Here is a 14,567-nt window from a genome sequence, read left to right as displayed (position 1 = left end):
CCATATCAACTGTAGCGTCTGTACCCCAGAGAAGCGGTTACAAAAGGCGTCTGTTTCGGCTGGCAGTAGCTCTAAAATGCCTTTGGGAGTGGCGAACCCATCGTATTAAAAGGCTATATGATAAGTGTACTGAAGCCTCGGAAAATGCTAGGGCATTCCCCACAAGCGACGTACAGTTCTTGTGATGCTGGGAGAAATATGAGAAATTTGCAACCAGCAACCAAATACCTCAAGATAGCGACCATCACTGTAGTGACACTAACAGTGAAAGTGGAAGAAATTGTAGATTTTATGGTTGACAAAGATATAATATTGTTGGGAATCAGTGAGACCAAATGGAAAGGAAACCATGAGAGGAAACTAAAGAAAGGATACACCTTATAATATAGTGGAGGAAGAGAGGCCAAAAATGGTGTAGTCCTCATTAGAAAAGACCTAAAGGAATACCTAGAATTGGTGTGAAACATAAATGACAGGTTGATTAAGGTCAGATTGAGACTTGAAACTGGTGTTACAGATATTTTTTATGGGTATGCTCCACAAACAGGAAATACAGATACGGATCTAGAGGAATACCTTGAATATCTGGAAGGCCATATACAGGACAAACAAGTTGTAATCATAGGAGACATGAATGCCCCAGTATGTCAGGAAAGATAATGAGATGAAGAGATTATAGGACCATTTGGATATGGGAAGAGAAACAAGCCTGGAGATATCTTGGTAGACTTTTGTAGAAGAAGTTAGCTGATCATTGGTAACACATGGTTTTGAAAAAAAAAAACAGTCAGAAGATAACAAGATATGAAATCAAAACTGATAGATTACATTTTGATCGAGAAAGGTAACTGGAAAATGTTGGTAGATGTAACAGCCCTCCCAAGTGAATCTTTTGAAGCAGATCACAGAGTTGTGATAGCTAAGTTAAAGATGTGAAAGATACAAAAGATGACTGAGATTAGGCAGAGAAAGGTAAGGGTGTGGAAATTGCAGAAGGAAATAAATGAAGAGTTCCAGACACACATTAAAACAAGTATACCTAAGGAAGACATCGAAAGGTTCGAAGAAGAATGGGCGTACTTTAAAACAGTTATGGTAGAGTCTGCAGGAAAGATCTGTGGAAGACTATTAGGAAGGAAGAAAGATCAAGAAATGCCCTGGTGGAATGACAGGGTAAAAGATATAGTTAAATGGAAGAAACAAGCTTATAAACCTTAAAATAAGAACAATAATATACACCAACTTTCCAATACTTATCAGTCCTTACATTTAGGATACAAACATTACAACTGAGTTGGGACATGTTTCGCTTAACTGTCGTAAGCATCCTCAGCCAAAATAAATCTTAGCCTAAAGTTTGGTCAAGGCATTAAAACTAGTGTGAAAACTTCTAACAGTGTTCGACATAGCTAAGAGTAAAAACACTACAATCGTATTGATGGAGGTTAAAACATAAAACACAAAATAGAGCTCATAGTGAAGTACATAAAATCATACAGGATATATTGCTATCAGTCAATCAACAAAAATTTTTACACATAAAAATGATTATTTTATGTTCGTTGGAATGAAGAAGGTAATTAGAATAGTCACTATTTAAATCTCATTCCATTGAATAGACATGAGAGTCAGGTGAAAAAATCACATATAGTAGTTGTCTAATGGAGTAGTAACACATCGCAGGATTGATCACATCTGAAACTGCGTATATGTAGAAGCAAATATCCAGTTCCTTTAAACATAGGTTAAAGCCGAAAACAGCTGTCCTTGAATTTCTACTAGGAGTTCAACAAAGTCATAGATGGAGAAATTACATGTAAGAAACAAGCTTGGAAAAGATGGCTGAGAAACAGAACAACAGAATACAGGCACTGCAAGAAGGAGTGGTTTGAGAAGAGCAAAAGAAATTCTGGCAAAAATTCACTGAATCTCTGTTGCAAGAAGATACAACCAGAAGCAAAAAGATCTTATTCCAGTGGGTACAAAAGAAGAAAAACTCAGGTGAAGGTGCTTACTTCATTAAAAATGAACAGGAGGAAGTGATGACACAGAAGCAGGATATATTGCAGAGGTGGGAAAATACTTTGAACAGCTTTATAACGTGCAAAATACTTTGGTACAAGGAGAAATCAAAGAACCAGGTTTATTGCAGATGGAAGATGAGGAAAATGAGGTGTCCATGGCAGAGATTGAGTGGGCCGCTAAAAGAATGAAATGAGGCAAGGCATCTGGAATTGATGAGGTCACCATAGAAGTGATAGTAGCAGCAGGAGCAATTGGTCTACAGTGGTTGTATAGACTCTTCAGAGTGACATGGAGAGAAAAGACTGCTCCAAAAGAGTGGACAAAAGGGGTTATTATACCAATTTTCAAGAAAGGAGACAGGAAGCAATGTAAAAATTACAGAGGAGTGGCACTTATACCTCATACAGCAAAGATCCTTGGATAGACGAATAAGAGACAGAGTAGAGGGAAAATTGGCAGAACACCAGTATGGATTTGACCCAATATTTACATTACATCAAATGATGGAAAGGTATTGGGAATATGGAAAGGACATGGTAGTAATATTTCTAGGTATTGAAAAGGCATATGACACTGTCCCAAGGAGTTTGATATGGAAAACATTGACAGAGGCACAGATTGGGAATGAAGCAATGCAGATGGTAATAGCATTGTGTCAAAATTGCAAAAGCTGTGTTAGAACCAAAGTGGGTCAAACTGAATGGTTCATTGTTGAGACAGGCTTAAGACAGAGAAGTGTATTGAGTCCCTTACTCTTCATGATCATCATCATGGATAGGATTCTACATAATATCAAGGAGAAGATGATGGGCGAGCAAGTAAAGTCTGTGCTCTTTGCTGATGACATTGTAGTTTGGGGAGATAATGAAGAGGAAGTATAGACGACACAAGCTGAATTATGGAATGAGGAGATAAGAAATTTTGGAATGAAGATTAGTACTGCAAAAAGCAAGACTTTGATCATGACGAGAGGTGAACAGAAAATCCAAGGGTCGTGATAAAAATAGGAAATGAACCTCTTGAAGTAGTGAAAATTTTTTAATATTTGGGCAGCATGATGTCACAAGATGGAAACTTGGATGGAGAAATTGATTTAATACAGCAGTCTGCAAGTTTCTACCAGTGTGTGAGAGACATTGTATGGAACAAAGATGTGCCAGTCAAGTGCAAGAAGGGTTCATATATAAACCTATACTTACCTATGCTTCGGCAGCCTGGACGTTGACTAAGCAGAACCAAAGTAAGATACAAGCAGCTGAAATGAGGTTCTGGAGGAGCATACAGGGATAAACAAGATGAGATAGAATATGAATTGAGGAAATAAGGAGAAACGTGGGAGTGGGTAAACTTCAAGAGAAGATTGATATAGCAAAGCTAAAATGGTTTGGACACATGATGTGAATGCCAGAAGAGAGAATACCAAAGAGAACATTCATGGATACAGCGACTGCAAAGAGGCTTAGGGGTCAGCCTAGAATGAGGTGGAGGAGCTCTGTTGTGGACTGTATTGTAAATAATAGAGGAGTCGATAGCAATAAAGTACTAGAAGAGGAGTGGTGGAAAAATGAGTAAGGTGGAGGGCTTTGGTACTCTACCCTACTCAGAGAGAATCTGGAAAGGGGAATGTGTGAAGAAGTGATACAATACAAACATATTGAATATTCGACATTGCCACTGCAGCAGTGACCAAAGTGTCGAATATTTGTTGACAGTTGCCAGTTCTAGAGTTAACCCAGCAGCACAAATTCACTGAAAGAAAAGCCTTATTAGGAATTTGCAATACTTATTTTAACTTTCATATTCTCATTTTTTTTTTTTTTTTTTGCTAGTTGTTTTACGTCCCACCGACACAGATAGGTCTTACGGCGACGATGGGACAGGAAAGGGCTAGGAGTGGGAAGGAAGCGGCCGCGGCCTTAATTAAGGTACAGCCCCAGCATTTGCCTGGTGTGAAAATGGGAAACCACGGAAAACCATTTTCAGGGCTGCCAACAGTGGGGTTCGAACCTACTATCTCCCGAATACTGGATACTGGCCGCACTTAAGCGACTGCAGCTATCGAGCTCGGTATATTCTCATTTAGTAACTGTAGCATCATACTTAACATTTCACAATGCATTGTAGATTGGAACAGGAAAATGTTTTCATTGTAAGAAGCATGTTACTTATAAATGTTGGAATAAAATATTTCCAGTAGCTTTGAGTGGGTTTGTTCCTGAAGGTTTTTGAAGCTTAGTTTTGGCAACTTCTTATAAAAGCTACATAACATGTTTTGGATGTGTAGAATAATGCACTGGAGGTCCTACAGTAATTGGGCATTTGCATCAATTGTTTAACATTCTTCTCAGATTGGAAATAATTATTATTGCACACTTGTTAATTTTGGAAGTATTTGAGGACCTAATCATTCATATAAATGCTATTTTTAACTCATAAATTGATCTTCTTTCTTCCTTTGCTATTAGTTTTATGTCACACTGATACCGACATGTCTGTGGCAATGACGTGATAGGAAGGAAAGAAGGAAGCGACCCACTGTGGCTTTAATTGAGATACAGCACCAGCGTTTGCCTGGTTTAAAAATGGGAAACCAAGGAAAACCATCTTCAGGGCTGCTGACAGTGGGGCTTGAACCCGCCAGCTCCCGAAAGCAAGCTCACTACTACATGACCCAAACTGCTTGGCCAAGTTGCTCGTTGCTCATGACTTTAAAACGAACTTGGCATACACTGCTTTAGTGACATATTGCAACATTTTTCAATATCATGAGTATTTTTAGGACAAACTCCAATATGATACAATGAATAATATGCCGTAAATTTACTTACCGTGTGGGTACTGTCAACAAACATCACAAGAAATTGAAGTTCATCAAGCAGATCACAGTACACAGCAATGCTGAGCCCAGTCGGCGGCACTCAGTCAGTTATGGTTTTTGTTTATGCCTTATTACTATGGACTGGAAAAATTAGCATCTGTTGTTATCAAAAATATAATTTATTCATTCAATAGCTATTCATTCAATAGCTTATCAAAAATACTCCTTCCATCTTCTCTTTATCTCTTGTGGGTGTGTTAACAATTCCCCATCTTCCTTTTTCACTAGCTTTGTGGTAACTCTTTCTGTCCTCTTACTTCTTATAAGTCCATAAAGCATCCTTTTACTGCCACTTACATCTGCTTCCATTTTCTGTGTAAATTCTTCCCAACTCTCCTTCTTTCATCTCCTACCACCTTCTTACATCTCTGTTTGTTGTTAAGATACTTCCTTTCGCTTTCTTCTGTTTGATCTAGGCTCCATTCTCGTCAGGCTGTCTTCTTTTCTTTCACCACTTTCTTCACTTCCTCATTCCACCACAGTGTCTCCTTTTTCTTTCACTCTTTTTTTTTTGCTAGGGGCTTTACGTCGCACCGACACAGATAGGTCTTATGGCGACGATGGGATGGGAAAGGCCTAGGAGTTGGAAGGAAGCGACCGTGGCCTTAATTACGGTACAGCCCCAGCATTTGCCTGGTGTGAAAATGGGAAACCACGGAAAACCATCTTCAGGGCTGCCGATAGTGGGATTCGAACGTACTATCTCCCGGATGCAAGCTCACAGCCGCGCGCCTCTACGCGCACGGCCAACTCTCCCGGTCTTTCACTCTTGTAGATGTCCTGCCACAAAGAAGCACTCTCTGCTGCACTAACAAATGCCTTTTTAAAATTGGTCTACTCCTCTTCTACATTTTCCACTTCAGTAACTGGGATTTGTTGCTTCAATCTCTCCTGAAAATCTTCCTGTACATTTTTGTCTTTCAATTTCCATACTTTTATTTTGCTTTCTCTTATCTCTTTTAGTTCTTCTATTTTTCCCAACCATAATTTTGCCACCACAACTCTATGGTCCCCATCAGATGCTTCTCCTGGTAAAGCTATCACATTCATCAACTTCTTGCGATTAGTCCTTTCCAGCACAAAGTAGTCAATTACTTATTTTGTTCTTCTGTCACCCCACCCATATCTTGTAATTTTCCAGCTGTTTTTCTTTCAAAACCATGTATTCCCCACTATAAGCCCATTCCTTTCATGGAAGTCCACTAGTTCCTCTCCTTCCTGATTTGTTTTCCCCATATCCATATGGTCCAATGACTTCCTCCTTTCCTTGTCTTTTGTTTCCGACCTGTGCATTCATATCTCTCATAATAACCACTTCCACACCTGAAATTTCTCTTCCTACTTTCTCCAAGAATCATTCAATATTTTCTTCCCTGTTTCCTGTCTGTAGTGCATACACTTGTATGAAGTCCATCACTTCATTCTTCATCTTGAGTCTAATCTTCATTATTCTGTCACTGACACATTCTACCAGTTCAACATACTCCTCCAATTGCTTTGAAACGATTAGTCCTACTCCGTTTATTGTGTATCCTTTCCACAATTTCTTCCTTCCATTATCTTTCCATTTCACTTCACTCAGTCCCATCATTTCCACCTTCTCGTTCTCCATGAAATTTACTACTTCCTCCACCTTTCCTGTCAGGGTCATAAGATTTGCTATTGATATCGTAAGAGGCGGCCGGAGTCAGGTCTAGATCCACCTTTTATTTCAAAATATCGCCACTAGTATCGTTGCTGTCGGCAGCTGACTCCACTGATAGTTACATCGCAGGTGCATAGATGTCAGTGAGAAAGGCCAAGGCCGAGCGAGCGATTCCCCTCTCATCCTCAAGCATCACATAGTCGTGTCACGAGGAAGTTGTGATACAGTACTTGGCGCACGGAGCTGATGGTGCTGACTTTTGTACGGAATGCGAAACATTCCGGGAAATTGAGTGCTGAGCAAAACAGTCAAAATAACGTACTGTTTCCGACAAAAATAAATGAAATAGCATATGGCTTTTAGTGCCGGGAGTGTCCGAAGAAAAGTTCGGTTCACCAGATGCAGGTCTTTTGATTTGACTCCCATAGGCGACCTGCCCGTCGTGATGAGGATGAAATGATGATGAAGACGACACATACACCCAGCCCCCATGCCAGAGAAATTAACCAATTACGGTTAAAATTCCCGACCCTGCCAGGAATCAAACCTGGGACTCCTGTGACCAAAGGCCAGCACGCCAGACACTGTTTCTGATGGTGAAATGAAGTAGTGCATCAACCCCGTCTCCGCCTCACGACTTTCCCTGTACCGGCCAGTCAGTGATGCATAATATAATTCTATCCACTGAAAATACAAACTGATATAAAAGAAGTTAATTCATTACGCATTTTTTAGTCACACAGTGATACTTTGGACATGCGATAAAGATTGTAACGCGACCAAGAACGGAATTTTCCAACAACCCGGAGTAAAAAAAAATAAAAATAAAACAATGTATAAAACACCCCATTGTATATTGTGTTAAAATTTGGATTCGATCAAATAACATATTTTTGGAGACGCAGGGGTGCCGGAATGTTGCCTCGCAAGAGTTGTTTAACATGTCGACACGAGGTTGACATATTTGAGCACCTTCCTATACCACCGCACTCAGCCAGGATTGAACCTGCCAAGGGGCAGAAGGCCTGCGTTCCATCCTTCGAGCCGTTGTGAGAGTCTCTTTGTCTTTACAAAGATGGATTTGAAGTCTTATGTTTTTGTATAAGTTTTAAATAACAAATGTTACAGCATCTAAAGATCCATTAGTTCTGTATTTCATGACTTGAGTGGAGATAGATAGATGATGCTTTTTTTTTTTTTTTTTTTTTTTTTGCTAGGGGCTTTACGTCGCACCGACACAGATAGGTCTTATGGCGACAATGGGACAGGAAAGGCCTAGGAGTTGGAAGGAAGCGGCCATGGCCTTAATTAAGGTACAGCCCCAGCATTTGCCTGGTGTGAAAATGGGAAACCACGGAAAACCATTTTCAGGGCTGCCGATAGTGGGATTCGAACCTACTATCTCCCGGATGCAAGCTCACAGCTGCGCGCCTCAACGCGCACGGCCAACTCGCCCGGTGATAATGCCTTTATTGGTGGCGAAGTTAGGGCTCAAGGCCCTCTCTTACACTTAACCACTGGACGAGCATACATGTACATAACTTATACAGTACTTACAAATACAAATAAAACAAATAATATTAATAGCAAAAACAATAGTAATAATATTAAAAATGACAACAAAAGAATCCTTAATTTTAAAATACACAAAGTAAAATACACTGCAATAATCCGTTCATTCATCCCATTCATTCTTTCATTCACTCAGCAATTATCCAGCAAGTCATTCTCGCTCTCGGTGACGTCATGCGCTTTAGCCAATAGCAGCGCTGCTCTTCGGAATGACCTATCGGACCTGTGAGTTATTCTAGTTACGTTGGTAAACCCCATTTCCAAGAAATACGAGGATTGTAAACGACGGTTTTGTATACCTACCCGTTATGAAACTCTGAAACGGTGCTGGTGAAGAACGCAACAGCTGAGGGGCACTGCAACTTCCCTCTGTAGGTGGGGGTAGTAGAATAACACCCACAGTATCCCCTGCCTGTCGTCAGAGGCGACTAAAGGGGGCCCCATGGGCTCTGAACTTGGGGAGTCTGGGTTGGCGACCACGGAGCCCTTAGCTGATTCCTACCTTCTTCTTCAAATGTCATCTCCTTTTTTTTTTTTTTTTTTTTTTTTTTTGCTAGTTGCTTTATGTCGCACTGACACAGATAGGTCTTCTGGTGATGATGGAACAGGAAAGGGCTAGGAGTGGGAAGGAAGCGGCCGTGGCCTTAATTAAGGTACAGCCCCAGCATTTGCCTGGTGTGAAAATGGGAAACCACGGAAAACAATTTTCAGGGCTGCCGACAGTGGGGTTCGAACCTACTATCTCCCGAATACTGGATACTGGCCGCACTTAAGCGACTGCAGCTATCGAGCTCGGTTCATCTCCTTTCAGAAGATCGGCTACCATCATAGAGATTCTTGCTTTGGATGTTGCTCAGTAGTGGAACAGTTGAACCAAGTTTTCAAATTATCAATCCAAGGAATGCGCCTTCTTCCTGGTCTTCTTTTGCCTTGTATCTTCCCTTGAATAACTAGCTGCAGTAGACGATATTCTCTTCTCTCATCTATCCTATCCGACCACATTTGGTTAACTCTTGTTCTTTTCCGACCCCGACGATATTACGTAAGGAGGCCTGTGAAGTCTTTCATTTTCACGCCCTTCGTGGCCCTTGTCTTTCCTTGGCCGATACCTTCAATTTTCAAAGTGTTGGATCCCTTCCATTTTTTCTCTCTGATTAGAGTTATATAGAGGATGGCTGCCTAGTTGTACTAATTCTTAAAACAATAATCACCACCACCACCACCGCACTGCAACTGAAAAATGGTTATATTCTTGTAACTGTTTCATTCAACAACGGTTGTGTTCCCAAAACGGTTACGTTCTATCTGTCCCAGCTGTAATGTGTATTACAAACAGTGACACATGCACGGAGCCTCAAGGAGGGTTTTAATGCAGAAACGGGGGCGGTCCGCCTGCAAGCCTCGTATTGAGAGCAAGGGAAGCAGTGCAGCGGTGAGTTACCGTGCACACTAGTAACAAACATAGATTGAAACCCATATCCAGAGGTGATTCTAGCCTTGGCGGGGTGGGGCCTCAGCTTTAGTGAAATAATTATTTTAAAATTCCTTGATTAATAAAGAAATTGATAATTTACAGATATAATGTGCTAATGTTGCCCATTGTATTTTCATAAACATGGTTACTTTTCTTTTGAATTCTGTTACCAAGACTTTCAATTCCAAACAGCCCCCTCCCCCCCTCCCAGTTTTAAGTATCTAGAACTGCCAGTGCCCATACTGTAATAGGCTACAACTGAAAAAGGAACAACATATATTTATAGCAATTAATTCCATTTTTATTCTTATTCTGCTAAACCTTAAAATCTATATATATAAAATAAGAGTTTTGTCTGTACATTGCTCAGAATTTGAAAATAATGGTATTTCTGTATCGGTCATGTCCACAGTAACAAGAAAATGCATTTTTTACTTTTCCGTAATTTCTTTCTGTCTGTCTGTCTGTATGTATGTACACGCATCACGAGAAAACGGCTCAAGAGAATTTAATGAAAATCGGAATGTAAAGTCGGGTGATGAACCGCTACAATCTAGGCTACAAATTATTTTAATCACGCTGAGTGAAATGGTAGTTTAGGGGAAGGCCTGAAATTTAATTCTCAAATATTTATGTTATTAGCGGTCGTGTCTTAACGAAAATCGCTAGACAAGGATGGGAAATAAGTCGCTACAATATAGGCTATACACGCTGAGAAAAATGGTAGTTTAGGGGAAGGCCTAAAATTTAATTGTCAAATATTTAATTTATTAGTGGTCGTATCTTCACGAAAATTGGTATGAGAAGTCAGGGTATAGGTCGCTATAATCTAGGCTATCAATAATGTTATTCGCACTGAGTGAAATGGTAGTTTAGGGGAAGGCCTGAAATGTAATCTATGTATAAAATAAGTGTCTTGCCTGTGCATTGCTCAGCATTTGAAATGAATGATATTTCTGTATCTGTCATGTCCACAGTAACAAGGAAATGCATTTCTTTACTTTTCCGTAATGTCTGTCTGTCTATCTGTCTGTCTGTCTGTCTGTCTGTCTGTCTGTCTGTCTGTCTGTCTGTCTGTATGTATGTACACGCATTTATAGAAAAGGACAGAAGAGAATTTAATGAAAATCGGCATGTAATGTCGGGTGATGAACCACTGCAATCTAGGCTATTTTATTCACGTTGAGTGAAATGGTAGTTTAGGGGAAGGCCTGAAATGTAATTCTCAATAAATAAGTTATTTATGTTATTAGTGGTCGTAACGATAAATACTACATAACTAACATAACTTTAGTTATGTCGTAAGTTCGTAGTAGTTATGTAAGAAGTTATTAAACTTCCGATCACTTATGTCTTATACGTTGTTACTGTACCTCATATAATCAGAGATATTCATGAATTTGGATTTTTGTTACTAGGTCCATATCAGCGCCGAGTCACGAGAAAATGGGCAAACAAAATTTAGTGAAAATCGGTATGTAAATTCTGAGAATAAGGAACTACAGTCTATGATATCAATAATTTTGTAAGACACCCTAATATCACAGAGTCGAAAGAAAACTAATGTGAAGGCCTGCAATATAGAAAGCTCATAAACTTTATCAACAATAACATTACATTGACCATTGTTTGTTGTGATGTGCTTTTTGTCTTCTGTTTCCTCTCATCCCCGATAGATAGGATTACCGCAGCGTACCACGGTTTTTTTAATTTGCTTGACGTCGCACTGACACAGGTAGGTCTTATTGCGACGATGGGATAGGAAATGAACAGTGGTGTGAAGGAAGCGGCCTTGGCTTTAAGGTACAGCCTGGTGTGACTGGTGTGAAAATGGGAAACCACGGAATACCATCTTCAGAGTTGCCGGCTGTGGGGTTCGAATCCACTATCTCCCGGATGCAAGCTCACAGCTGCGCGCCCCTAACCACACGGGCAACTCGCCTGGTCATACCGACTGTAACAGCCTGCCTGTATATTGGCGGGAAGTAGCTGGGAAGTAAGATAACTTTCTTCTTTAGCATGCCATTCCTCTGGTTCATACATTTTCTGATATATCTGGTACGTAACACACTGGTTCATCATAGTATTCGAGCTATTCAATCCCTACTCTGAGCCACTGATTGGAATGAGTAGTGTGCATATTTAACGGAATAATGACAGCGGAGTGTTCACGGCAGTCTGCGACCTGGTTATTCCAGCTCTGGAACTTTGGACTCTTAGATCGGCACCGTAGTACTGTTCGTTGAAAGTGAGAAAGTGTGCGGTTTTTCATTTGATCGAGTATTTTATATGATAACATTGCTTTCAATCGCTACATTCCTACTGACGTTTTTGTAATGACATATGTTGAATTCAGTTAGGAAAACCACCAAGTCAGTCTTTCTGAGAATCCCGTAGCGAAGCACGGGTACATCAGCTAGTAGTTTTATAAATGTATACACACAGAGAGAATACAGAAACATTAGTACCGACTACTATTTAGTATGTGGATTCTCAACCATTACTGCATCTCTTTCTGTAACATTATGCCATTTAGCCATTCTTTTAGTGAGATATGTTGTAGCTTATTTGAACTGACGATTCATCTCCGATCTACAATTACCAATAAAAATAAGTTAATTGTCTTAGTTTGAATAGTAAGGATCATTGCGTCACTAATATAACAAAGAAAATTCAATAAAGTCGGATAACACCTACATCAGATAAGGCAGCTGTTTTATGTTCATTCGCAATTTCATGGTGTTCTTCACCAACATATTTGTTATATTCTTCTGCATGTTTTAAATAATAATGTCGATGAATGTGATTTTTTTTTTTTGCTAGTGGTTTTACGTCGCACCGACACAGATAGGTCTTATGGCGACGATGGAATAGGAAAGGCCTAGGAGTTGGAAGGAAGCGGCCGCGGCCTTAAGGTACAGCCCCAGCATTTACCTTGCGTGAAAATTGGAAACCACGGAAAACCATATTCGGGGCTGCTGACAGTGGATTAAAACAATCCACTAATCATAGTACCACGGTATAATAAAACACGACAAAATATAACATGCTATTGAAAGGTTATACCACAACTAGCAAGTAACAAAGTATTGTCAGCGTGTCCACTGCCGCTTGTTATGAAGCAAGGGTGAGAAAGCGACTGACAGCAACTGAAGATCTCACTCACCACATCCCTGCATGGGTAAGAGCTAATCTCTCATCATCCCTCTTCAAGGACAAGACTTTGTGATGCTGCAGCATCTGACGGAATCTGGCTGAATTACCAGCACTAGAATTCGGCCGACACTCGTAAGTCAATAAGCAGAGCTTTATTAAAATCACAATTAAACATATAAAGAATCCCTAATTTTAAAGTATGTTAAAGTAGCTCATTAGAGAAAAATAGAAACTTCCCTACGGTATAGTTTGCTTCTAATTTGAACACCATCTTGACTTAAAACAAGTTTAGGAAAACCGCAGTTCAGAGCTCAATTTTATATGGAGATTCGTTATTTTAACTACCATTTTATAGCTATATTTGCATTTTTTTTAAAATGCTATTACACTAATGAAAAGTGTATCACAGACTAACGTGCGCTATAAAACAAAATAATATTACCTTGTTCCATTTCCTTATAAAAACTCTTACAAACTTTTGACCCATGTTACAACAACTACTGAGCTGGTGGCCGGCCGTTCCAGCTCCGGCTGCCTCTTAATGTTGGTTACTGGTCACCCATTTCTCACAGTTCCCCCAGTACCCTGAGAAATTCACGTCGCTTTAAGCAGGGGCTGCCCTAGCCTTTTCCGAGGTTGATTTCCTAGTACCATACCATATATAGGCTATTATTACGATGGGGTCGCCACTCCCAAAGGCATTTTATACCTACTGCCAGGTGTTATTCTAGGCCGCTCCACTGGAGTACAGACTCCTTCTGTAGTCGCTCCTCTGGAGTACAGACATTACAAGTTTCCCTCTTCCGCCACCAATTCCGTACCGAAGTCCACCTTCTCTGCTACTGATGCCGTTGGGGTCTTCACCCATACCCTGGTCTTGGGCCCTCCATATTTGTAACCCCTGGAGAGAGGGTGTCCCAGTATTTTAAAGCCCCCAGGAACTGGGCTGACTGTTGTCGTCAGGTTGTATTGGATATTTCAACCAGCCCTACTGAATTGTAGGGTCCCCTGTCCATCACCTGGGGACACGCCCTCTAGGGGTTAAGAGGCTCCTCCGAATACAAATGCATATATTTTTGAATGTAGATTGTATTGATTAGGTGATAACATCCAAACCTTATAATTGTGAGTTGTAGACCTATCAATATGAAAAATTGAAACTAATATCATATGAGAAAAACATGGTTTTTGCAAACAAAATAGTGCATTTATAATGAATTAGCTACAAAATCACGAGTATTTGCTAAGTTTGTATTTTGTGTCAAATTTTGCATTTTGTTGTGTTTTAAATTTTGGTAACAGTGTTTTTCCACACCTGACAGCCATAAAAAGCCAATTTTTAACTCATAAAACAAAAATTTACAATGATTACAAATGCTAAATTTTTCAGCCCCTACTTATTACTCCAGATCTCTTTATCATTTGAAATCTATTTAAAATAACAATCACACTATTTTGTTGGCCATGTGGTTAGGGGTGCTCACCTGTGAGCTTGCATTCAGGTGATAGTGGGTTCGAACCCCATTGTCGGCAGCCCTGAAGATCGTTTTCTGTGGTTTCCCATTTTAACACCAGGCAAATACTGGGGCTGTACCTTAATTACGGCCACGGCTACTTCCTTCCTACTCCTGGCCCTTTCCTATCCCACCGTCGCCACAAGACCTATCTGTATCGCTGCGACATAAAGCCAATTGTAAACTACTCTTAAGAGTATATGACTCACTTTGCATTGGGAAATACTGTATTTGCTTGCTAAAGACTTCAGTTATTATTGGGAAGAAGATTGGATTCTGGTTTGGCTATTGTAACTGTCTAAT

At 40.1% G+C, this 14,567-nt stretch overlaps 1 protein-coding gene across 1 annotated transcript in view; it reads left to right on the top strand.

Annotated features, from left to right (window-relative positions):
• alpha-Man-IIa (alpha-mannosidase 2) overlaps positions 1–14,567 on the top strand; it is a 355,439-nt gene that overhangs the window by 127,545 nt on the left and 213,327 nt on the right. The window lies entirely within an intron of this gene.

The sequence above is a fragment of the Anabrus simplex genome, chromosome 2 (assembly GCF_040414725.1).
Source record: "Anabrus simplex isolate iqAnaSimp1 chromosome 2, ASM4041472v1, whole genome shotgun sequence".
NCBI lineage: Eukaryota > Metazoa > Arthropoda > Insecta > Orthoptera > Tettigoniidae > Anabrus > Anabrus simplex.
The sequence above is the reverse complement of the archived record's forward strand: the minus strand, read 5'-3'. Positions and strand labels throughout refer to the sequence as shown.